Source organism: Thalassophryne amazonica, chromosome 12 (genome assembly GCF_902500255.1).
Source record: "Thalassophryne amazonica chromosome 12, fThaAma1.1, whole genome shotgun sequence".
Classification (NCBI taxonomy): Eukaryota; Metazoa; Chordata; class Actinopteri; order Batrachoidiformes; family Batrachoididae; genus Thalassophryne; species Thalassophryne amazonica.
Genome location: NC_047114.1, coordinates 2,690,463 through 2,718,110, shown reverse-complemented (window position 1 = coordinate 2,718,110; position 27,648 = coordinate 2,690,463). Strand labels below are relative to the sequence as shown.

The 27,648-nt window shown below is 44.9% G+C and overlaps 1 protein-coding gene across 1 annotated transcript in view; it reads right to left on the bottom strand.

Moving 5' to 3' along the window:
- The window catches only part of kirrel1b (kirre like nephrin family adhesion molecule 1b), a 258,724-nt gene that overhangs the window by 205,009 nt on the left and 26,067 nt on the right, over positions 1-27,648 (bottom strand). The gene's annotated exons all lie outside the window — the stretch shown is intronic.

Sequence of the window (27,648 nt, the reverse complement as noted above, 5' to 3'; positions counted from 1 at the left end):
CAAAAATCTTAGCTACATGTCTGGAAACTATCTTACCAACAATAATCTCCCAAGACCAAACTAGTTTTTATTACAAATAGACAATTATTTTTCCAATATGAGAAGATGACTGAATATAATTTATACCAGAAACAAAGAGATCTCCATCCTGAAATTTTATTCCCCCTAAATGCAGAAAAAGCCTTTGACAGGGTTGAATGGGATTACCTCTTTTCAACCTTGTCAAAGTTCAGATTTGGCCCCAAATTTATATCGCTGGTCAAATTATTAGACACCAACCTCAAAGCCTCAGTACAAACCAATAATGTCTAAGAGGTCTGTCAATAAAGTAATGGTCCTTTTATTTTTTTCAAAAACTATGTGGATTTCATTCATATGTTTTTATGTCAGACAAGCTTGAAACCCTCGTGCGCATGCGTGAGTTTTTCCACGCCTGTCGGTTACGTTATTCACCTGTGAGCACACCTTGGGAAGGAGTGGTCCCGCCCCCTCGTCGGATTTTCATTGTCTGGAAATGGCGGAATGAAAAGGATTTTTTTTTCCATCAGAAGTTTTTCAGAAGCTGTTAGAAACTGGCACCTGGAAACAATTCGAAAAATTTATCTGGCTTTCGGTGAAAATTTACGGGCCTTCACAGAGAATAAGGACTGTTACTATAGCTTTAAGGACCCCTTTAAGGACCCCTTTAAGGACGCTCAGCGCGCCGCGCTCCAAGCTGCGATGACACGGCACAAGCCACCGAACCATTTCTAAACAGATGGCTCTGTGGATACGAGACCATCATGTGCTCTTTCTCTGGTTATCACAAGAGCTGGACATCAGCCATTTTCTGGCAGATTTCACTTTTAACAAGAGATTTTGTCATGGAAAGCCGCTCGGAGGCTTCGCACGTAAAGACCGATTCGCTTTGGAAGCGAGACAAAGGAACACCTCCGTTTCGGCGTGTCAGAGGACAAGTTTGGACATGCCTATCTCAGCTTTCAATGCTTACCAGTCCAGTAAGTATCAGAGAAATTGTGGAGAGCTGGACATGTCAACTTGTCCTCTGACACGCTTTCCATGACAAAATTGTTGTGAAAGTGTAGTGACACGGACCCACAACAGGGGCGCAAATGAACGGTCAAATAGATGAGCCAAAATATAACAATTTAATGTTGTGAATGTGCACAACGAACATACAGACAATCTCAGAATATCACAACATTCAATACACAAAGGTGACGTGTGGGCAGGCTCGAGGATAGAAAGACGTCTGTCCTGAGGAGAGCCGGAACCACACGATTTCCGCCGCCCCAGAACCTGGTGAATACTGGAGCCGCCAAGTCCCGAATTCCCAGGTGATCACCGTCCCCGACTGTCAGATCTGGTACTGCTGGTGAAGAACAAAGACAGTCAAGTGTGGGTGTGTGTACACCCAGTAACAATAACGGTGGGAATGCCACCTCCACCTCACACTCAGCGCGTTGCAGCGGGTCTCAGCTGAAAAGGAGCGCCGTCTTGCACAGCCTCCTCAAAACGACCGGTTCTCCTGCAAACACTCACAATAAACAGATTTACAAAAGGCTGAGGATATTACCTCCAATGAAGTATGATATCTCGGCAACGAGGTGGAGATGACGTCTGGTCTTTATGGAGTGAGATGATGTTGAGTAGATGGGTGACAGCTGTCAAGAGGTAATGAGCTGTCACCCCCAGGCTGTGTCCATGGCGGCAGCGCCCTCTCATGCCTGAAGCCCGCACTTCAGCAGAGCGCCACTGGTGGTGGGCCAGCAGTACCTCCTCTTCTGGCGGCCCACACACAACAGGACCCCCCCCTCAACGGGCGCCTCCTGGCGCCCGACCCGGCTTGTTGGGGTGTTGACGTTAGAAGTCGGCCAGGAGGGCCGGATCCAGGATGAAGCTCCTCTTCACCCAGGAGCGTTCTTCGGGTCCATACCCCTCCCATCCACCAAGTACTGGAACCCCAGACCCATCCGACGGACGTCCAGGAGCCGGCGCACCGTCCAAGCCGGCCCCCCCGTCGATGATCCGAGCAGGAGGGGGCGCCGGTCTGGAGCACAGAGGGGTGAGGTGTGATGAGGTTTGATACGTGACACGTGGAAAACCGGATGGATCCGCAGTGAAGCCGGGAGTTGGAGCTTCACTGGCAGCAGGACTGAGGACTTTGAGGATCTGGAAGGGGCCAATGTACCTGTCCTGAAGTTTCGGGGAGTCCACCTGGAGGGGGATGTCCTTCGTGGAAGCCACACCTCCTGCCCGGGCTGGTAAGCAGGGGCCGGGGATCGCCGGCGGTCCTGCATGGGTCTTCACCCTCGTCCGGAGCCTTCAACAAGGCAGAGCGGGGCGGAACGCCACACCCGACGGCACTTCCGCAGGTGGGTCTGGACCGAGGGCACACCGACCTCTCCCTCCACCACGGGAAACAACGGGGCTGATACCCCAAACACACCTCAAATGGGGAGAGTCCGGTGGCCGAAGACACCTGGCTGTTATGCGCATACTCGATCCAGGCCAGATGGTTACTCCAGGGCCGTCGGTGCGCGGATGTGACGCAGCGGAGAGTCTGTTCCAGTTTCCTGGTTGACCCCTCTGTCTGTCCGTTCGTCTGTGGATGGTACCCGGACGAGAGGCTCACGGTGGCCCCCCAGTTCCCTGCAGAAGCTCCTCCAGACGTGTGAGGAGAACTGGGGACCACGATCTGAGACGATGTCGGTGGGTATCCCATGCAGACGACAACGTGGTGGACCAGGAGGTCTGCTGTCTCCTGGGCTGTTGGGAGCTTCGGGAGGGCCACGAAGTGGGCCGCCTTGGAGAAACGGTCCACTATCGTGAAGATGGTGGTGTTGCCCTGGGACGGCGGGAGGCCCGTGACGAAAATCCAGGCCGATGTGGGACCAGGGGCGATGAGGCACCGGCAGCGGCTGGAGGAGTCCTTTGGGCCTTCGTGTGTACTGCCTTGCCCCTGGCACAGGTGGTGCAGGGCCTGGATATATTCCCGGACTTCTGGCCTCCATAGACCCCACCATAAGCGCTGCCGGACAACTGCCACGGTCCTTCGCACCCCTGGATGACATGAGAGCTTGGAACCGTGACAGAAGTCCAAGACCTGCAGCTCTGGCCTCTGGTGGGATGTTACAGACGGTTTCTTCGGACCTGTTCTTGGGTCCGGGCTCCGTGCCAGGGCCTCCCGGACGGTCCTTCTCCACGTCCCAGGTGAGGGTGGCAACGATAGTGGACTCAGGCAGGATGCGCTCCGGTGATCCGACAGTGCAGTTTTGACCTCCTCTTCGTGTACCCGGGACACGGCATCCGACCTCTGGTTCTTGGTCACGGGCGACAGGTGATCCGGAAGTCAAAAACGCCCGAAGAACAGTGACCCAGCGGGCTTGCCTGGGGTTCAGACCGCTTGCGGTCCTGATATACTCCTGGTTCCGATGGTCAGTGAAAACCGTGAACGGCACGACGCTCCCTCCAACAGGTGTCCTCCACTCCTCAAGAGCCTCTTTCACCGCAAGGAGTCTCTCGATTGCCGACGTCATAGTTCCGTTCAGCCGGGGTCAACGCTGCCTGGAAAAGTAGGCACACGGGTGAAGAACCTTATCGGTCTCTCCGCTCTGGGACAGCACGGCTCCTATCCCTGAGTCAGAGGCGTCCACTTCAACCATGAACTGGTGGCTAGGGTCGGGCTGCACCAAAACTGGCGCAGTAGAGAACCGTCGTTTCAACTCCTTGAACGTGGCTTCGCACCGATCCGACCAGGTGAAGGGGACTTTTGGAGAGGTCAGGGCTGTCAGGGGGCTAACTACCTGACTGTAGCCCTTAATGAACCTCCTATAGAAATTAGCGAAACCGAGGAACTGTTGCAGCTTCCTACGGCTTTGGTTGGGGCCAATCTCTCACCGCCGCAACCTTGGCGGATCAGGGCGACGGAGTTGGAGGAGATTATAAACCCCAGGAAGGACAAAGACGTGCGGTGAAACTCGCACTTCTCGCCCTTCACAAACAGTCGGTTCTCTAATAACCGCTGCAGGACCTGACGTACATGCTGGACATGGGTCTCAGGATCCGGAGAAAAGATGAGAATATCGTCCAGATATACGAAGATGAATCGGTGCAGGAAGTCCCGCAAGATGTCGTTAACCAAGGCTTGGAACGTCGCGGGGGCGTTGGTGAGGCCGAACGGCATGACCAGGTACTCAAAGTGACCTAACGGGGTGTTAAATGCCGTCTTCCATTCGTCTCCCTTCCGGATCCGAACTAGGTGATATGCATTTCTAAGATCCAGCTTAGTAAAGATTTTGGCTCCATGCAGGGGGGTGAACACGGAATCTAACAATGGCAACGGGTATCGGTTGCGAACCGTAATCTCATTCAGTCCCCTGTAATCAATGCATGGACGGAGTCCACCATCTTTCTTGCCCACAAAAAAGAAACCTGCCCCCATCGGGGAGGTGGCGTTCCGGATCAGCCGGCAGCTAATGAGTCCCGGATGTAGGTTCCATTGATTCGCGCTCAGGTCGTGAGAGGTTGTACAGCCTGCTGAACGGGAACTCAGCGCCTGGAACCAAATCAATGGCACAATCGTACGGACGGTGCGAGGGAAGGGTGAGTGCCAGATTCTTGCTGAAGACGTCAGCAAGATCGTGGTACTCAACCGGCACTGCCGTCAGATTTGGAGGGACTTTGTCCTCCTCCTTAGCCTGTGAACCGGGAGGAACCGAGGATCCTAAACACCCCCGATGGCAGGTTTCGCTCCACTGAACCACCACCCCAGACGGCCAATCAATCCGGGGATTGTGCTTCAACATCCATGGGATGCCCAAAATCACGCGGGAGGTAGAAGGAGTTCAAAACTCAATCTCCTCCCGATGGTTTCCAGACACCACCAGAGTTACTGGTTGTGTCTTGTGTTGAGTAAAGGGAGGAGGGTGCCATAGTGCCCGCACTGCAATGGCGAAGGAAGCACCACCAAAGGGAGCCCTACCTCCCTTGCCCATCTGCTGTCTAGCAGATTCCCTTCTGACCCGTGTCCACCAGTGCTCGGGCTTGAAGGGTTAAATCCCCGCTCAGATTGTGACTGGGAGTCATGTGGCAATTTGTGTGTGTCTTACTTGAATGTTTTGAACCCCCCTTAGCCCAGTCTCTAAGGGCGAGTGTTGTTGTTTTGGCCGTTTGGGGCAGTTTCTCTGTGTGTGCTCAGTTGAGCTGCAGAGAAAATACTCTCCACGGATCAGCCTCCCATTTTGGCCCTGTGCATTTCCCTAACACGTCAGCAGGGGGAGCTGTTGCCCCACAAAGCGCTGCGGCTGTGGACGTGGGGAGGGCGGCCCCTTTTCAAACCCGGAAGGGAGACGGGCGGCGCGTATCGGTCACGTCCTTCGCCTTGCTCCGACGGCGTTCCTCCAACCGATTGTCTAACGTATAACGAGATCGATAAGCCCATCTAAATCCCGGTTCCTCCTTAGCTACCAGCTGCTCCTTCAGAACCAACGAACGTCCGTTTATGAAGGCGGCGCGGAGCGCAACGTTATTCCAGCCGGACCTCGCAGCCGCGACGCGGAAGTTGACTGCATAAGCGGCTGCGATCTCGCGTCCCTGTCTCATTGACGCAGCACTGTTGAAGCGGTCTCTCCTTGTTAGGGTGATCAAACACTGTTTCTGAACTCCCCCACAACCCATGTATGCTGATAACAACCGTGAGTTCTGTTCCCAGAGCGCCGTAGCCAGGCGCGTGCTTACCCGAAGCAGAGCAATCACATAAGCTATTTACTAGCATCTGACGCGTACATGACGGGACGTTGTGCGAAGACGAGCGAACCTGCATAAAAGTCCGCGCACGTTCTCCACACAACCTCCGTACGGTCTCAGGAGGGCTTATGTATGCTTCAGGGGTGGTGGGAGGGGTTGTTGAACCACCTGGAACATTTATATCCTGCACAGGGTCGGCAGAGGAGGAGCTGCAGCAGGCCCTGAGCGCTTGCCACCATCTGTGCGGAGAGAGCCTCCACCCTGCGGTTCAGGAGGATGTTTTGCTCTCATTCATGATCCAACCAAGCCGTAAAGGCGGTGAGAATGTGCTGCAGCTCACCATCATGTCTCCTGCAGACCTGCGCTCCCTGCTCTCCCATTGGTCGTTCAACAGCCGGGTGACGCCCCTCGGAGTCCATGACGTGGCCGAGATATCCTGTGGGAAAGTGTAGTGACACGGACCCAACAGGGGGCGCAAATGAACGGTCAATAGATGAGCCAAAATATAACAATTAATGTTGTGAAGTGCACAACGAACATACAGACAATCTCAGAATATCACAACAGTCAATACACAAAGGTGACGTGTGGGCAGGCTCGAGGATAGAAGACGTCTGTCTGAGGAGAGCCGGAACCACACATTTCCGCCGCCCCAGAACCTGGTGAATACTGGAGCCGCAAGTCCCGAATTCCCAGGTGATCACCGTCCCCACTGTCGGATCTGGTACTGCTGGCGAAGAACAAAGACAGTCAAGTGTGGGTGTGTGTACAACCAGTAACAATAACGGTGGGAATGCCACACCTCCACCTCACACTCAGCGCGTGCAGCGGTCTCAGCTGAAAAGGAGCACCGTCTTGCACAGCCTCCTCAAAAACGACGGTTCTCCTGCAAACACTCACAATAAACAGATTTACAAAAGGCTGAGGATATTACCTCCAATGAAGTATGATATCGGCAACGAGGTGGAGATGACGTCTGGTCTTATGGAGTGAGATGATGTTGAGTAGATGGGTGACAGCTGTCAAGAGGTAATGAGCGACAGCTGTCACCCCCGGCTGTGTCCATGGCGGCAGCGCCCTCTCGTGCCTGAAGCCCGCACTTCAGGCAGAGCGCCCACTGGTGGTGCCAGCAGTACCTCCTCTTCTGGTGGCCCACACACAACAAAAACTCTTGTTAAAAGTGAAATCTGCCGGAAAATGGCTGATGTCCAGCTCTTGTGATAACCAGAGAAAGAGCCACGATGGTCTCAGACCACAGAGCCATCCATTTTGAACAGAAGAATGGTTAACATTTATTTATACAGAAAACATGACCAGATTGACAGGTAAGAAGGTTTTATCAAGGTTTTTTGGGTGGAATAAAAAGCGTTAGTATTTGTGCATTGTGGATCAGCTGTTTTTAACAAGGATGTGCACAGAGTGGCACAGAGTTTTTTTTTTAACAAAATGTTTATTCACATTCTTATTTCAAGCTTTACAGTTGTTAACATATGTACATTTGTAGAGTAAGAAGCTCAAATTCTTATCCAGAAATGTCTTAATAGTCAAAAACAAAAACAAATGTTACATAAATAATAATGTAAAGTTAAACTTCTCGGCAACAACGACGTAAAATAAATTACCAGGAAATGAAACATAAAAATCAAGTAGTGTAAGTACATCAATATTGTTCATCTTATCATGTCAATCCCAAATGATTTTTCACTGGTTTCCATCTTTTTTCGAATTGGTCCATGAAATTGAGGCTTGCTGTTATTTTTTCCATCGTATACACTTTAGTTACTCTTTCTTTCCATTGTGCAACAGTAGGGGGCAGTGGTTTCAACCATAAAGTACTAATCATTTTCTTTGCCACCAACACAAAAATTCTGAATAAGTGCACGATTTCTATTTAAGTAGTCACAGGGAGCACTCCGAAGACAAACACCTTTGGATCCCAGTCGATATAAATCTGCAAAATTTTAGAAATTTCATGCCTAATTCCCCCAGAATGTTTTTAATTTTGGACAATCCCAGAACACGTGTTGATCTGCAATTTGTCCACATTGTCTCCAGCATTTGTTTGTCTTAGATTTGTCAAATTTAGAAATAATAAGTGGAGTTTTAAAATATCTTAAATTTACTTTCCATGCAAATTCTTTCCAAGTTGGACTACTAGTAACTTTGTGAGCATTTTCACAGATTTGCTCCCAGACCTGGTCATCAATTACCACATTCATTTCAAGCTCCCATTTTCCTTTATCTCCGGAGAGCCCCCTTAAAAGCATTGAAGACATCTGTACAAATTTGACACTATTTTTCATATCTTCCTTTTTTGTAGGATTGAATTAAGAAAACCTTAAGTCATTAGCTTGCATTTTAAAGAGGACCATTCTTTGTGTGACATCAGATAACTCCTCAACTGTAAGAATCTGTAAAAGTCAGTAGATTTCAATCAAATTTTTCTTGTAGTTGGTTAAAGGATAACATAATTTCTCCTTCAAATAAGTCATTTAAAATGTTAGGCCTTTATCTTTCCACTCTTTGAATCTTGAATCAGTTTTCACAGGTAAGAAGTCTAAAATATCAATTATCCTTGTTGCCCTGGACATTGATAGCGGGGCTCTTATTTTTTTCCGTATTATTTAATACTTTGTGGGTACATCTCATCCAAGAGTTTGTAATTTTGTTTTTGTTCCAAATTTCAGTCAACTAAAAAGCAGAGCTTGTAATGGAATTCAGAGATTGAACTTTGTTCCAGAGTTAACCAGGTTGTCTCTTTTTGTTTTATCCACTCCATGGCACTCCTTAATTGTGCTGCCCAGCAGTATAATTTTAGGTTAGGTAGATTGAGACCTCCATTTTCTTTACTACTGGTCAGCTGAAAGAATTAATCCTGGGTTTTTTCTTTTGCCAAATAAAGGAAGAAAGTAAATGTAGTGGCAGGAATCATAATAGGAAGTGACATGAACAGATATAGCAATCGTGGGAGTACATTCATTCTGATGGTTTCCACTCTCCCAAAGAGTGATAGAGGTAATACTTCCCATCTTTCTAAATCTTTTTTGATCTGAGTGATTACTTTTCCAATATTTTCTTTGTATAGTTGAGAGGGATCTGTGGTTATTATAATACCTTTGTATCGAAATCCTTGAGGAGACCAGTTAAATTTAACTTTGTGCGACAGCTCCACAGGCCAAGTTCCCTTAATCATCATGGCTTCAGATTTGGATTAATTTACTTTATATCCGAAACTTTACTGAAAGTCCTGAGGCAATTTAAAAGTACAGGTATTGAGGTGGCAGGATTACTAATATATATATAACATCATCTGCGTACAATGATAGTTTATGAGATCTAATTTTATCTGGTATTCCTAATATATGTGGGTTATTCCTGATTAACACGGCCAAGGGTTCAATACTGATTGGCACAGAGTTTTAAAGGAAAAAAAGTGTAAAAATGTCTTTGTAAAACCATAGCTCTGAGTGTCACCGTGCTTTGAGAGATGACTGCACAGTGGCTGCGGCTCTGTGTAGCTCAGCTCGCTGAAAGAGAGCGAGGTGGACAGTTCAGACACCACCCCACCCCACCATCTCGTCAGGACACATTTTAAAACTGCGATTGAACCACAATACAAAAATAATAGTAACGCATAGTGACTCAGAGAAGTAACTTTAATGTGATTACTGATTTGGAAAGATTAACATGGCGTTAGATTATTCATTACTGAAAAAAGTGGTAAGAACAGAGTAACACGTTACTAAGTAACACGTTAACTGGCATCAATGATTCCAAGTGACACCCCACTTTTTTTTCTTCACAGTATTCCCAGTCATATTAGTCTGATCCATGCTTGCCTCAGTAGGCTCAGGATGTCACAGGAAAGAGCGACACACACTCTGTCCTCGACTCCTGATGTTTCAGAGTGATTCTTTCCGTGCACAGATCCCAGTGTGTGGTGAGCGTACAGCAGGCTGCCTCAAGCTGAGCCGAGCAGAAAGCAGCAGAGGCTGTCTGCGTTTAACATGTTCCCTTCACATGAATTTGCCTTGATTTCACTGCAACTCTGCATCGAGATTTATGAAACTATTATTTCTCAGTTGGAATAAATCTGTGCCAACTTTGCAATTAATCTGCAGTTCATATGCAGCAGGACCATGGGAGGGATGGATCATAGATCACCTGTTGTCTGTTATACCAGTAATAGATAAATAAATGAGTCCATCCCATGTAGTCTATAAAAAAGAAATTCAATAATAATAAATGTTACTGAATTAAACAGATGTAATGAGGATAAACTGACTTAAACATATGAAGTTCTTGAAGGATAATGATGTGATGTTGTTTGGTGGCTGGATGCTGTTTGGCCGTGACATCATGAAAAGACCTGCACCTGCAAGTCTGAGTTTGACAGACACCATCAAAAATGGCCATTGGGTACTGTGAAGACTTTGTGTCTGTCTGTCTGTGCTCAGCATGAGTCCAGTCCTGTTACTGCCAGAGTCTTCAAATTGACAGAGAACATTCTTAGGACACAGACTTCGGACATTCTTTTTCCTATGTTCCCGCTCACACGGGTATTTTAGCATTGCGTTATATGATCTATATTGCTGATTATTGGTGCTGATAGCTGGTCGAGGCCTGATTGCAGCACAGAGTCTGATGTGATTCCGTGAAGCCGCTGTTATCCTGGTGGCACTTCAACTCTCTGAACACTGTTCGAGTGTGAAGTAAAGCTGCAGTCTTTGACTTGATTCCAAGCACGTTATAACTGGGAGCAAGAACGCGTCTGTGGCATTGTGGGACGATTCCTAAAGGGGGGGGCTTTAAAGTGGGAAAATCACGGGGTGAAAAATGAGTGTCACTGAGCGACCAGAGAATTTGTCCACACACTGAGTGCTTCCAGTATCACAGTGAGTCAGTTGTGAGGGAAGTCTGCAAAAGTGTGTGTGTGAGAGAGAGAGAGAGGGGGGGACACTACACACACACACACACACACGCATCCTGTGACTCCGACCTGGATGTCCAATCAGGACAGTCCAAGTCGGGAGCAGATTAGTCATTATCGAAATAACGACTTCGCTTGGCGACGGCTGCGTGATTTCCCCTTCAATAAGAATCAAGAATTGTCACTGAGGCAGAGTCGAAGAGAAATAACTTCACAGTGGCTGTGCCAACAAAACGGCAAAAATTCAGCTGCAGAATGATGAAGGAAACGTGTTTGTCCAGTTTAATCTTATTTGAATAAATTACAGAGATACTGACAGAATGCAGCACAAACAAGTCGTCTGCTTTCCAAGAAGTGGAATAGTTAAATACATTTGTAGTCACTCAGATTTTCACCAAAGACACAGTCTTCCTGACGCAGTCTGCTGTCTCGTCACGCCTGAAGACCTCCACCAACGTCCCCCAACCCAAGAAATCCCCCGTAACCAGCCTCAGTGACCACCGGCCTGCTGCACTCACACCGGTGGTGATGAAGTCGCATCATGTTATTCCTAACACCCACTTCAGACCCAAACCAATTCACTTACAAGGTCAACAGGTCAACACAGGACGCTGTGACCTTTGCCCTCCACACCACGCTGACCCACCTGGACCAACAGGGTAACTACATCCGTCTTCTTGCCTTCTCTTCATGGATTATAGTTCAGTTTTCAACACCATCCTTCCCCACGGCCTCGTGAGGAACCTGCTGAACCTTGGTCTGCCTCAGTCCACATGTCTCTGGATTAAGGACTTTCTTTCAGATGGTTCACAGAGAGTCAGGATTGGCCCCCCCATATCCACCGCTCTCACACTCAGCCACCGGTTCCCCTCAAGGCAGCGTGCTGAGCCCACTGCTCTTCACCCTCTACACCTCTGACCGCACCCTGTCCACACCAGCAAACACCTTCATTAAGTATTGTGGATGACACCACAGTGGTCGGCTGTATCACTGGAGGAGATGAGTCCGTCTACCGGGAGGAGGTGGAACAGCTGACAGTGTAGAGAAAATAACCTGTTCCTGAACACATCCAAAACCAAGGAGCTAATCACAGACTTCAGGAGAAACCAGACATTCAGCCCATTATCATTGGGGGGGGACTCCACTTTCTGACAATCCTCAGGACAAATAACATCAGCCAGAGATGTCTGGTGTATTTTTCCTGCTCTGCCATGGAGAGCATCGTCACATTCTGCCTCTGGACGTGGTTTACCAGCTGCACTGGGGGCAAACAGGAAGAGCTCCAGAGAAGATCACTGGGTGCCCTCTACCCCACACTGGGGGACCTTCATGGCTCTGACGTCTCAGGAGAGGCGACACCATCCTAAGGACTCGTCCCCACCCTGGACACTCTCTGTGTGAACTGCTGCCATCAGGCAGACAGTACAGGACCATTAAGCAAGAACAAACAGACCTGACAACCAGTTTCTACCCAACTGCTGTTAGAGCTTTGAATGAAACCAAACAGCCAGTCACATGACAACCTGGAATGAGGGAAATATGTGTTTACGTGCAATATCCACTGCCACTGAAATACCCACAGTTTGTAGATACTTTTCTCTTTTTTTATATGCAGTTGTTTTACTACATACTTATATTTTTTCCTTTTTAATTTGTGCTCTGGACAAACCTCTTTCATTCAGTTAAATTTTATGTTTATGTTTCTTTTCTTCTCCAGACCTTTTAAGTCTGCATGTGGGTGCACTGACAGGCTGCACGTCACCGTTCACTGTACCTGTTACAATGACAATAACGAATCTGAATCTGTATCTGTAAGATGACGAAAGAAAAATGTCCCACTTCACAGTTTTCTAAGGACATTCAAAGAGCATGGATTAAAGTCTTTTCTTTATGGCTCTGATATCCTTTGGCCTCTGTCTTTGTCACAGGGTTATTACTTTGAAGTTTTCTCTAAAGTTCTTAAATCCTGATGGATTGCCTTTGAACCTGACCTTTGATCCTCACTGATGAGCTTTGATCACTTGTCCTGATCTTTTTCCTGGTTATTTGTCATTGTTCCTGTTCTTTGACCTTGATTGCTAATGTGTGAACTTTAAACCTCACTAAGGAGGTCATGTTTTCAATGCTTCTGTATTTGCCTGACAGTAGACTATGCTGACTCTGGGTAAGCACACCAGTGGGGAAGGAAAGACATACACATCAGTGTGTTTTTGACCAATCCCAGGTTGTGGCTGTGGCTAACACCAGTATAAACACTGTGTTTCCCTGTTGGCCCATGTGGCCATGAAACTATGTTTGGTAGCCCAAACTTGCCCGTAGTCTCTCCCCGCAGCAACACACAAATCTTGGTTCACTGGGATATTGTTGATTATCGAGTTCCCACAGACAGGCAGCGTAGTACACAGACAGTCCTTTAAGGAATTATTAACTTATTATCTGGTAGTTATTACAATAGCTGGCTAGCTAATGTCACCCAGCGAATGTAATGGTTCTCAATATATATATATATATATATATATAGTGCAGCTGCACTCTGCGTTGCATTGTTGTGACTCTACCCATCCCCTCCCCTCAGGATACTAACAACTTACAATCCTCAATCATATATATATATGTATATATATATATATTTTTTTTTTTTTTACCAGCTGAGCTAAATGCATTCTGCAAGGACAAACAGACAACCTTAATGCAAAATCTGTTCTTTGATATCTGTGGTAAAACTTGATTTATTCATTTTCTTATTCAAACAGGCTGATATTACTTTATTGAATTATTATTTATTTAGTTAGTTTTTGTTGGTTTTTTTCTTTTTTGGCTCCATTTCAAAATGTCAACCAAAATTCTGTGGCAGCACCTGATGGTTTTTGTGCTGTTGCTACACCTCCTGCACAGACATAATGGCGCTGCACTGACAGGCTGTGAAAACTTGCCAAAGCTCTGCATTGGAGGGTCTTTTTTGTCAAAACTTCACAGCCCAGCAGCATTCAACATTCATCATTTTCTGCTTCTGATGTAAGTGCACGATACCTCGGCTGCTTGCAGACTTTGAAGATCTGATCTCGCTATTGCAAGAGCGTAAAATATGAAAGCGGCTTTTGCAGTTCTGTATGTGCTCATTTGGATTCGGTCAAACTGTATGTTTAGATCTGGGAGACGGTGCTAAACTTCAGGGAAACTCTAATCCCTGCCCTAATTCTTCATTTACAGTGCATCCGGAGTGTATTCACAGCACTTCACATTTTCCACATTTTGTTATTTTACAGACTTATTCCAAAATACAGTAAATTCATTTTTTCCTCAAAATTCGACTCACAACACCCCATAATGACAATATAACTTTTTAAAATTTTTGCTAATTTATTAATAATAATAATAAAAACCTTAGGTTTTTGCATGTACATAAGTATTCACAGCCTTTGGTCAATAATTTGTTGATGCACTTTTAGCAGCAATTCCAGTCTCATGTCTTCTTGAATATGATGCCACACGCTGGTGCACCTATCTTTGGGCAGTCTGGCCCATTCCTCTTTGCAGCACCTCTCGTCTGGCTTTTTTGAGTGTTTTGTGTTGTTCTGTGATGAGTGACGCACTGTGGAAGTGTGCAAAAGTTGCGCATCGGCTGCAGGCAAAAGTATAACCACAGTGTGAAGCACCAGCCCGACTCAGGTCACGAGTCGATACACACTACGCACGCAGACATTCCAGCTTAAAAAAAACAAAACAAAAGAAAAGAAACCAGAGCCGATGTGTTAAATCGCTGATGTCGACTACAAACCAAACTAACATTATGATCAAAGTTCAGTTAAATAACAGCAACTAATGATGAAAAGGAAGAAACATGGCGAGCGAGTCTTGTTTGGTCCGTCTGTCTTCCTGACTTTGTGTTTGTCTCCATGCTGTCTGTTTGGGTTTGTATCCGGATGTGGCTCCCTCCGTCTTCCTCTTCCCTTCTGTCACTCTTTCCTCTCGTCCTTTTTCAGTCTGTAGGCGTGTCTGTCAATCACTGCGTACCGCTGTGGCGTGTGTACGGTTTTTAAAAACTCATCTGGCCTGCTCTGTCTCTGTGCTGTCTGTTCTCTCTTATCTTCCTCCATCTCGCCGTCAGTCTGTCTGTTGATCCGGCGGCGTCTGTTTTAGCTGTTTATCTGATGTGTTTTGGCTCGAATTATTTATTTATTTTTCTCTCTCCACGGTTATGTTGCCGTGTTCCTTCCTGCCTTCTCCATGGGGACGCGTAAGTGGGACAAGAGGGAAGAGAACAAACAAGATCAAACTTCAATCTGGGTTTCAGTCTTTCTTTCACGACATGATGGAGACAGATCAGAGTGCAAAAAAAAAAAACAGACATGCACATGCAGATACACACAGACGCGCGCCACGAGACGACATGCACGCTGTCTTGTGTAATCGCTAATTTACTTGTTAAGGGTAAAATATTTAAAAGAGCCATGAATTAAATAACGAGACATTGATTGTGTATTTGCTGTGTGAATAAAAGATGAGTCCCGGCGCCGTTCCACTCGCTCCTCCGGTGACCAGACGTTTCTTTTTTCTGAAACACATTTTAGCTCCACATTGAAATTCCAGGTTTGTCCCATATTTGGGACATATCTGGTGCGTTGGGATTTGTGTGGGTCCTTTAAAGGCACTTCTCTCTGCTGTGTGTGTGTGTGTGTGTGTGCATCAATTTACACAGACTTTATTTGCAGGTGGATGTGAGGTGTTGTTGTGTCTGGAGCAGCACATGCTGGCGCGGTGGGAGTTTAAATCCGATCTGTGTGGTGCATCATTTCAGCGCCGCCATCACGATGTGCACACGTGCAGTCGTGACCTTGTGCAATCGTCATCGCAATGTGCACAATGGAATAATCACGACTAGCAAAACTGTGAACGTGATCACGACTGCACACGTGCACATCGTCACACCATATCAATCACATATAAAATAATGTATAAATCAATCACATTTTATTTGTTTTGCTGCTTCAGCGTCTTCAAACTGTAGTAAAAGTTCAAAGGTCGACTCGAGTCTCTCAGGACACTGGTCACAAGAACACTGAAGAGGCATGCTGATCATTACTTTCACTGTTTTATCTCTTTTTTTGGTGGCATTCTCCTCTCTGGAGCGCCCCCTATAGCTCAGAGTACATATTTCCCTAAAACCTGCAGCCAGCTCCCCCCATGTGCATGAAGGAGGGGAATGGTCCCCTCCTTCATGCACATTTCTTTTCAATGGAGCTGTGTCTACTCATAAACAGCAAGAACGCTGGTCTGCATCTTTTTTGTATGCTTCTTCATCTTTCAGCTCTCACTGTTCCACCAAAGCCCGACCCAGGTTGACCCACATCTGACCCCCCACGAGGGCAAATGTTCTTTTTCTCTTTCTCACTTCATCCAACACTGGTTTTCTTTCCTTATTCATCAGCTCTGCCATGACAATGAACATGCACACCCCTTCAAAAGGACACTACTAATTCTGGAATATTTTTATTTCCAAAGGCTATTCAGGCTATTTGAGTTATACGACATAAATTCCTATAGACAAAAATATGACATATGCAATATATTTTGCAATGTCTCTTGTGTTGCCTTGGTATCTTCTCTCCTCCCACTCCCTGTTCCTTCAGGCGCCACATCATGGATCTGATTCTGCTAATCATCTCAGTTCTACACAGTTGTGCTCAAAAGTTTACATCCCGCGAACTCCTGTTTCCGGCTGCATGGCGTGAGCACCGAAGTCAGGCAGCTCGGCCGCCAAACTGCAAGAAATTTATCATCCTGGGAAAACAGACATAACTTTATATCAGCTGTTCTCGCATAAACAACGTTGTGGGGTAATATGACCATGAAAAGCAGCCAGAAATTAGCCCAAAGAACTCCACAGACTCAATTATTCGTAGAGGCATGTTTTTTCCGTTGCCAGGATTTCTGAGCTGCACAAAATGTTGGTTGCGGATGACATCCGCCTTACATACACAATACATACACAATCTATGCACTGTATATCCGCTGTTATCCACTGATATCTGCAACTGATGGATATTGCGGCTTGGCAGCGGACTGGGACAGTGTGTAAAACGGATATATATCGTGCCTATCAAGTCCACATCACGGACAGGGTGAGGAGCTCGGTCACTCGGGAGTCGAGCCGCTGCTCCTCCACGTCGAAAGGAGTCAGTTGAGCTGGCTCGGGCATCTTTTCCAGATGCCCCCTGGATGCCTCGCTGGAGAGGTGTTCCGGGCAAGTCCCATTGGGAGGAGGCCCCAGGGAAGACCCAGGACACGCTCGAGGGACTACATCTCTCGGCTGGCTTGGGAATGCCTTGGAGTCTCCCCGGAGGAGCTGGGGAGGTGTGTGTGGATCGGGAGGTCTGGGCGGCTTTGCTTGAGCTGCCGCCCCCGCGACCCGACTCCGGATAAAGCGGAAGAAAACGGATGGATGGATGAATGCAGACAGGTTGGCCACGAATAAAGCATTTGTATTACGTCTGCTTTGCATCTGATTTGCGGACAATTTGCGACTCCATAACAAACAGAAATCGACATACCTGCCAGTCAGTGCTGGTCCAGCTGTGGAGATGTACAGATGTAGTTATGGATCCCCAAAGACGTAATGTGATAGTTGCTGCCATCCAACAACATACCAACCAGCTTGTCCAAGTCCAGCAATTGCTCCAGAGGCTGTGGTGCTGATGTGAACAGTGATGCCGAAAGGCCCGAGTGCGCTTCTTTTATGACCGCAATGCAGATGCCGCGCATGCGAAATACAACTGCTGTGTCCGCAACACGTACACAATGCATTCTCAATACATCCGTAATACTTCTGTGATAATCGCAATGCGTCCGATCTTTTTCCTCAATACATGCACCAAACATCCGTGATTGTTCGTCATACATTATTAATATATCCATAATTCCGAAAGGGGAAAAACTCCCTTTTAACTCCATAAAAGGGAGTTAAAAGGGAGTTTTTCCTTCCCACTGTCGCCAAGTGCTTGCTCACAGGGGGTCGTTTTGACCTTTGGGGTTTTACGTAATTATTGTATGGCCTTGCCTTACAATATAAAGCGCCTTGGGGCAACTGTTTGTTGTGATCTGGCGCTATATAAATAAAATTGAATTGAATTGAATTGAATTCACACTGAGGAATTTGTCATTTTTGGCCAATTTCGTTGTGGACGACAACAAACGCCCAAAATTTGTATACTCAATTCATGCATATTAATCCTCTCCCCCAGTGGGACCGGGTTTTTACCATGCATTACAATTAATGGCACATGTTGCTGGAGAATTATCAGGAACCATTACGCATGGTCAAGAATAAGTTTCCGTGTTGTTGCGCACTGTTGCATTGTGAATGAGGCGAATTGTCTCCTCACACACACCCATATTCATCCATCAGCTGCTGAAAAATTCAGATCTCTCCAGTTTGCTCCACAGCAGAAGATCTTTGTGACTGCATGCTTCGTTGAGCTCTGTGCCATGAAGTGGTGCAGAGAGGAGGAGGAGACTGAGAGAGCCAGATGTGTGGCTCCATGCAGCTCTCGTCTCGCTCGTTTCCCAAACATCAGGCGCAGCAGCAGGTGGAACTGAGGAGCATTGGAAGGAAACTTTTAGCCGACTTTATGTCACTGTCCTCCTTCAGCATACTGCATCAATGAAACAGAATGCGGTGCAGCAGGGTTTAATTGTGGGCACGTCAGAGAAGAACGCTGTCACGCTCTATTAAGGATAGCCACTAATCAAGACGGATCAACACGCTTAGTTGCGACCTCCACGACATGAGGCGAAATGAGGGTGGTGCGTGACTCGTGGAAGATTTTTTGACAGCCAAAAATATGCTCCACGAAAACCACGAATATCATGCACCAACACGCACTATTAAGAAACCTATTCAGATGCGTTAAGTCACATTAAGAATGTCAGGAATGTGCAAGAATGATGCAAATATGACATTCATAACACGTCTTTCCTATGAGTAAACGCAGCATTCGTCAGTTTTTTTTCTTTTTTAATGAAGATCGTGTCTTTTCTTTTTTCCTGTGTTTATGCAGGAATAGTTAGCTCAGAGTTACTGAGTAAGGTGTTAAGTTGTAGCCTCAAGGCCATGGGTGTTAGTTTTTTGTTTTGTTTGTTTTAGAGAGTAGAGAGGGTGCTGAAGGCTCTGCCTCCCATTCTACTCTTACAAACCCTAGGAACTACAAGTAAGCCTGCAGTCTGAGAGTGAAGCACTCTATTGGGGTGATATGGTACTATGAGGTCCCTAAGATAAGATGGGACCTGATTATTCAAAACCTTATAAGTAAGAAGAAGAATTTTAAATTCTATTCTGGAATTAACAGGAAGCCAATGAAGAGAAGCCAATATGGGTGAAATATGCTCTCTCCTTCTAGTCCCCGTCAGTACTCTAGCTGCAGCATTTTGAATTAACTGAAGGCTTTTCAGGGAACTTTTAGGACAACCTGATAATAATGAATTACAATAGTCCAGCCTAGAAGAAATAAATGCATGAATTAGTTTTTCAGCATCACTCTGAGACAAGACTTTTCTAATTTTAGAGATATCGCGCAAATGCAAAAAAGCAGACCTACATATGCTTAATATGCGCATTGAAGGACATATCCTGATCAAAAATGACTCCAAGATTTCTCACAGTATTACTGGAGGTCAGGGTAATGCCATCCAGAGTAAGGATCTGGTTAGACACCATGTTTCTAAGATTTGTGGGGCCAAGTACAATAACTTCAGTTTTATCTGAATTTAAAAGCAGGAAATTAGAGGTCATCCATGTCTTTATGTCGGTAAGACATTCCTGCAGTTTAACTAATTGGTGTGTGTCCTCTGGCTTCATGGATAGATAAAGCTGGGTATCATCTGCGTAACAATGAAAATTAAGCAATGCTTTCTAATAATACTGCCTAAGGGAAGCATGTATAAAGTGAATAAAATCGGTCCTAGCACAGAACCTTGTGGAACTCCATAATTAACCTTAGTCCGTGAAGAAGACTCCCCATTTACATGAACAAATTGTAACCTATTAGATAAATATAATTCAAACCACTGCAGCGCAGTGCCTTTAATACCTATGGCATGCTCTAATCTCTGTAATAAAATTTATGGTCAATAGAATCAAAAAGCTGCACTGAGATCTAACAGGATGAGCACAGAGATGAGTCCACTGTCTGAGGCCATAAGAAGATCATTTGTAACCTTCACTAATGCTGTTTCTGTACTATGATGAATTCTGAAACCTGACTGAAACTCTTCAAATAGACCATTCCTCTGCAGATGATCAGTTAGCTGTTTTACAACTACCCTTTCAAGAATTTTTGAGAGAAAAGGAAGGTTGGAGATTGGCCTATAATTAGCTAAGATAGCTGGGTCAAGTGATGGCTTTTTAAGTAATGGTTTAATTACTGCCACCTTAAAAGCCTGTGGTACATAGCCAACTAATAAAGATAGATTGATCATATTTAAGATCAAAGCATTAATTAACGGTAGGGCTTCCTTGAGCAGCCTGGTAGGAATGGGGTCTAATAGACATGTTGATGGTTTGGAGGAAGTGACTAATGAAAGTAACTCAGACAGAACAATCGGAGAGAAAGAGTCTAACCATATACCAGCATTACTGAAAGCAGTCGAACATAAAGATATGTCTTTGGGATAGTAGTTAAAATTTTATTTGCAAAGAAAGTCATGAAGTCATTACTAGTTAAAGTTAAAGGAATACTCAGCTCAATAGAGCTCTGACTCTTTGTCAGCCTGGGTACAGTGCTGAAAAGAAACCTGGGTTGTTCTTATTTTCTTCAATTAGTGATGAGTAGTAAGATGTCCTAGCTTTACGGAGGGCTTTTCGATAGAGCAACAGACTCTTTTTTCCAGGCTAAATGAAGATGTTCTAAATTAGTGAGATGCCATTTCCTCTCCAACTTACGGGTTATCTGCTTTAAGCTGTGAGTTTGTGAGTTATACCACAGAGTCAGGCACTTCTGATTTAAGGCTCTCTTTTCAGAGGAGCTACAGCATCCAAAGTTGTGCTCAATGAGGATGTAAAGCTATTGACGAGATAATCTATCTCACTTACAGAGTTTAGGTAGCTAATCTTACACTGTGTTGGTATATGGCATTGAAGAACATAAAGAAGGAATCATATCCTTAAACCTAGTTACAGCGCTTTCAGAAAGACTTCTACTGTAATGAAACTTATTCCCCACTGCTGGGTAGTCCATCAGAGTAAATGTAAATGTTATTAAAAAATGATCAGACAAAAAAGGGTTTTCAGGGAATACTTGTGTGTTGGGGGGTGTTGTTGTGTGGGCCGCCAGAAGAGGAGGTACTGCTGGCCCACCACAGAGGGCGCCCTTCTGGAGTGCGGGCTCCAGGCACCAGAGGGCGCAGCCGCCTCACAGGAGCAGCCAGGGTGACAGCTGTCACGCATCACCTGCAACAGCTGTTACCAATCATCTGATCGCAGGAGTATATCAGCAGGACGACGTCTCCACCTCTTGGCCGAGATATCGTTTCTACCGAGAAGGTAACGTACTCAGCTAACTGTTTGACAGTGATCTTTGTGACTTTGTGCATTACTCTGAGAGAACTTTCCAACGAGAGGTGGAGGTAGCTTACCTGCCGTTCGGATTCCTGGGTGCGAACGCGCCCTCCTTTAATTGTTCTTTATTCCTCGCCAGCAGTACCAGGTCCGACACGCGGAGGCAGTGGCCACCTGGGAATTCGGGACTTGGGCCTCCAGTATTCCCGGGGTCTGGTGGCGGAGGAAACCGTGTGGTTCCGGTTTCTACTTTGGAGAGGCGTCTCCTATCTTCGAGCCTGCCCACACGACACCTGTGTGAATTGACTTTGTCCATTATTGTAATCTGTGTACTTGTTGTGCATATCACAACAGAAAGTGTGTTATTTGACCTATTCAAATGTCCGTTCATTTGCGCCCCTGTTGTGGGTCCGTGTACTTACACTTTCCCAACAGGGTGTGGCTGGATGTTTTGGTGTTCTTTTCTTTTCTTTGCTCCTCAGGTGGCATGATTTGTCTGTGGAGAAGGTGCTGGCTGAAGAGTCCTCACCCTCATCAACATCATGTGAAGCACCTGTGACTGGTGCCACATGCAACCTTAAAGACTTTCAGCTGAAGCAGATACTGGATGGCGTTCTGCTTTTAAGGCATGTGTGATTCAAGCAGAACTGCCGGGAACTCGACCTTGTGATGTTCGTTTGTGAGACGCTGAGGACCGCACCTGGGTTTGACACATCGAGCCCGTGAAGCAAAGAAGGTGAGGACACACGCTATCAGCACACATTAAAGGTAATTAAGTATATGACTAATTGTTGATAGTAACTTGGTGTTTTTTACACAGTATACTTGAATTGTGATGAGAATTGTGCAGTTTGCTTCTCACTGCTGTGGCGTGCGGATAAGTGATCCTCCACTTGTTGTGAGAAGCTGCTCATTTGCATAAAGATAAAAAGTACAGACCTGAATGTGTTGCTGATAGTGTGTGTCTTTTGAAAGATATTGTTGTAACTGCTGACTTACCTCACATCTTCTTTGCTTCACAGAGAGTCAGTTTGTCGTGTCCACCTGGGGGGTGTTTGTCTGGTGGTAGTGGGTCCAGGAGCGCCGGACTTCTATCCTTTTGGGCGCTTAAGAGCGTGCCAACAGTCACTCCTCCAGAAGGACGTTGGTTTTGGTTTTGTACATTTTATTTAGGCACAGGTGAAAAATAAATTGTTTTTGTTGTTGGAACCGCTTTCTGGTTATTTTTAGCGCTGGGTTCTGTCTGACGCAGGTTCGCTCCTCAATCAGCGTCGACACATAACAATACTGTTAAGTCTTCAATTTCTATGCCATATGTCAGAACAAGATCTAAAGTGTGGCTAAGGTGGCGGGTGGACTCATTTACATTTTGAGCGAAGCCAACTGAGTCTAATAATAGATTAAATGCAGTGTTGAGGCTGTCATTCTCAGCATCTATGTGGATGTTAAAATCGCCCACTATAATTATCTTATCTGAGCTAAGCACAAAGTCAGACAAAGGTCAGAAAAATCACAAGAAACTCACAGTAACGACCAGGTGGACGATAGATAATAACAAACTGTTTTTTGAGACTTCAAATTTGGATGGACAAGACTAAGAGTCAAGCTTTCAATGAATTAAAGCGACTGGGTTTTTTGATTAATTAATAAGCTGGAGTGGAAGATTGCTGCTAATCCTCCTCCTCGGCCCGTGCTACAAGCATTCTGACAGTTAGTGTGACTCGGGGGTGTTGACTCAATCAATCAATCAATCAATTTTTTTTATATAGCGCCAAATCACAACAAACAGTTGCCCCAAGGCGCTTTATATTGTAAGGCAAGGCCATACAATAATTATGTAAAACCCAACGGTCAAACGACCCCCTGTGAGCAAGCACTTGGCTACAGTGGGAAGGAAAAACTCCCTTTTAACAGGAAGAAACCTCCAGCAGAACCAGGCTCAGGGAGGGAGTCTTCTGCTGGGACTGGTTGGGGCTGAGGGAGAGAACCAGGAAAAAGACATGCTGTGGAGGGGAGCAGAGATCGATCACTAATGATTAAATGCAGAGTTGCATACAGAGCAAAAAGAAAGAAACAATGCATCATGGGAACCCCCCAGCAGTCTATCTATAGCAGCATAACTAAGGGATGGTTCAGGGTCACCTGATCCAGCCCTAACTATAAGCTTTAGCAAAAAGGAAAGTTTTAAGCCTAATCTTAAAAGTAGAGAGGGTGTCTGTCTCCCTGATCTGAATTGGGAGCTGGTTCCACCGGAGAGGAGCCTGAAAGCTGAAGGCTCTGCCTCCCATTCTACTCTTACAAACCCTAGGAACTACAAGTAAGCCTGCAGTCTGAGAGCGAAGCGCTCTATTGGGGTATGGTACTACGAGGTCCCTAAGATAAGATGGGACCTGATTATTCAAAACCTTATAAGTAAGAAGAATTTTAAATTCTATTCTAGAATTAACAGGAAGCCAATGAAGCGAGGCCAATATGGGTGAGATATGCTCTCTCCTTCTAGTCCCCGTCAGTACTCTAGCTGCAGCATTTTGAATTAACTGAAGGCTTTTTAGGGAACTTTTAGGACAACCTGATAATAATGAATTACAATAGTCCAGCCTAGAGGAAATAAATGCATGAATTAGTTTTTCAGCATCACTCTGAGACAAGACCTTTCTGATTTTAGAGATATTGCGTAAATGCAAAAAAGCAGTCCTACATATTTGTTTAATATGCGCTTTGAATGACATATCCTGATCAAAAATGACTCCAAGATTTCTCACAGTATTACTAGAGCTCAGGGTAATGCCATCCAGAGTAAGGATCTGGTTAGACACCATGTTTCTAGATTTGTGGGGCCAAGTACAATAACTTCAGTTTTATCTGAGTTTAAAAGCAGGAAATTAGAGGTCATCCATGTCTTTATGTCTGTAAGACAATCCTGCAGTTTAGCTAATTGGTGTGTGTCCTCTGGCTTCATGGATAGATAAAGCTGCGTATCATCTGCGTAACAATGAAAATTTAAGCAATACCGTCTAATAATACTGCCTAAGGGAAGCATGTATAAAGTGAATAAAATTGGTCCTAGCACAGAACCTTGTGGAACTCCATAATTAACTTTAGTCTGTGAAGAAGATTCCCCATTTACATGAACAAATTGTAATCTATTAGACAAATATGATTCAAACCACCGCAACGCAGTGCCTTTAATACCTATGGCATGCTCTAATCTCTGTAATAAAATTTTATGGTCAACAGTATCAAAAGCAGCACTGAGGTCTAACAGAACAAGCACAGAGATGAGTCCACTGTCCGAGGCCATAAGAAGATCATTTGTAACCTTCACTAATGCTGTTTCTGTACTATGATGAATTCTAAAACCTGACTGAAACTCTTCAAATAGACCATTCCTCTGCAGATGATCAGTTAGCTTTTTACAACTACCCTTTCAAGAATTTTTGAGAGAAAGGAAGGTTGGAGATTGGCCTATAATTAGCTAAGATAGCTGGGTCAAGTGATGGCTTTTTAAGTAATGGTTTAATTACTGCCACCTTAAAAGCCTGTGGTACATAGCCAACTAACAAAGATAGATTGATCATATTTAAGATCGAAGCATTAAATAATGGTAGGGCTTCCTTGAGCAGCCTGGTAGGAATGGGGTCTAATAAACATGTTGATGGTTTGGATGAAGTAACTAATGAAAATAACAGAACTGGAAGGCTTCATCACGGCGTTGCTTTGCGCCATGCAGCTCCACCGTGACGCGCAGAACTCCTCCGCATGTCTGTCTTAATGTGCTGATGTTCATGTTTTTTCACAATTCCTGTGCTAGTCAAATGACATACCGGATCAAGACAGCGTCCAGTTTAGAAATGAACGGCACATTCCACTGTTACAGGAGCTTTTGTCATGGAAAGAGGAGCGGAATTCCACGCATCGCGGTGGAGCTGCATGGCGCAAAGCAACGCCGTGATGAAGCCTTCCAGGACATGTTCGGGCATGTCCATCTCATGCACAATCACAATCGGATAATCACACGACTGAAAAGCAACCGGAATCCATTTGAAATCCACCTGAAAGCCGTCCTATGAGACCAACACGGAGGTGGTTTTGTGCCGCGTAATGAACGGCTCCATAGCGCGTCCCTCCGCTTTTCTTTCCATGAAAAAAACTCCTGTAACAGTGGAATGTGCCGTAAAAGTGCTGATGTCCACGACTTCTGCCTTTTTGTGAAAGTCAGATGAGGTCCCGGATCAACAAAGCCTTCACGTTGGAAATGATCTGGTTGTTTCAGCGGGGTCTGAGCCTGTCGATCAGCGCTGTGGGCCGTCCTTAAAGCGGCAGTAACACTCCTTAATCTGTGTAATCCCCATAAAATCGTCCCTGAAAGCCATATTAATTTTCCGAACGGTGTCCACCTGGAGGTCTCTCACAGTTTCTGGAAAAAAATTGATGCAGCAAAGCTCCAAATCGTTCAGACATTTATTCGCAATAAAAAAAACGACAAGAGGGGTGGACCAGTGCTCACACAAAGCCTGCTCACAGGCGAATGACGCAACCGACAGGCGTGAAAAAACTCACGCATGCACACGAAGGTTCAAGCTTGGCTGATGCAATCACACGTGATTCAAATCCATATGGTTTTTGAAAAAAATAAAAAGGTCGGACACTTTTCTAACAGACCTTGTACATTATTGTGATTGGTAAACTTATGACAACTTAATCACGTTACTAATTGTCTGTGCTCCCAACGTGGACGGTACGTCCGCTTCTTAATCCCTCTCAAAGCCATTAAAATATCATGAGTCATTTTTGTGTGTATTAAAGTCATTAACTGGGACTCTAGTCTTGTTGCAGTCAACAAACGAGAATCATCCTCCATTCCTTTGTCACAGATTCAAACGCTGCGCGGCTCGGTGCTCTGTGCTGAAACAGTTCGCTCGGAATTAATAACTTCAAAACAACTCGCCACTTTAAATAAAATGACACCTCTTACAAATGCTGCAATACAGACAATAAACTACAACCGACTAAAACATTTTTTCCTCCCAAAATGAGACGTCTATGGTATGGAAAGACATTCATGCCACTAATAATGTCTGAAAGGAAATGCTTTTGACACTAGATTTTACTTCTGTTTATGTCCAGAGATCAAGGATCCACCATGTAGAGTTTATTATGTCCAGAGTTTAAGGATCCAGTAACCAATTTCATATTTATTTACTTTAAGACTAATAAAATGTTGTTCAATTTCAATGTAATCAGCTTATAAAGCACCAAATTACAACAAAGCCATCTCAAGGTGCCTCACACAGAACAGTTCAACATAAAAAAATTAAAACAAATTAAAAAAAAAAATTCAAATACCTAATTAAAAACAGAAGTAAAAGAATAAAACATAAAATAAAAACTACTCATAACAAAGAGAATAAAAATAGGTTTTTGATTTCCACCCAAAGGGACCAAGAATGAAGGGCGAATGTTTCAAGATTTGTTTAATAACTTTTGTAGAGTTGAGTTTTTTTTTTTTGTAATGTTATTTATCTTTTCCTTAGAGATTAATGCAACTTTGCACAGATTTTTTTTTGTACTAGACAGTTCTTTGTTACTGTTCTTGAAAATTGCACAAACATACTACAGGGTCTTGTGAAAAGAATCTTATTTTACTGTTATATGATAGTTTCCTCACATGTTATATCAGGGGCCATGTTTTCTTGTTAAAATGTTCTACCAGCACTAAAACCAACCTCTGCTTGCACTAAGGTTGTTTGAAAGTTTTTTTGTTCTTGAAAGTTGCAGAATAGAAAAATAAAGTCTTGTGAAAATAATGTTTCCTTAGTGTTTGTGTTTCTTTCCTCTCACAATTACTTGTCTGCAACTGAAAAAGTTTTTCTACGTGTAATATAACCTATATCTAAGTTGCAGCAACAAGAGGTACAAGATCAGATGTATTTCACAACTCTTTTTAAGGATATGTATTTGCTAATTTCACAAAGGTTTAATTCTTGATTGCATTTTTTGAACTTGAAAATTCTCTCTGTTATAAAGTTAATCAATATGAGGACAAAGCTTCAGCTTTTAGCTCATACCTTTTTTGTTAAGGGTCCAAAAAAGAACATTTTATTCATTAAAAAAAATAATAATAATAATAATATGGCTGATTTATCGGCTATCGGCAAATCAGCCGATTTATCATTATCGGCATTTTTTTCATCCAAATATCGTTATCGGCATGGGCCTCAAAAAATCCATATCGGTCGGGCTCTAGTTTCAAACAAACCTCAGCCTGCAAAGCCACTCTCACTTTCCAGCAATTCCTTGTTTGACATACGCATCCTACTCCAGAGGTTTCCCCTTACCGACAAGGAGCGCATCGACGTGCAGCCAAATACTAGCAGTAACACATCTGTGACTACAGATCCTGGTGCTAACTTTGACA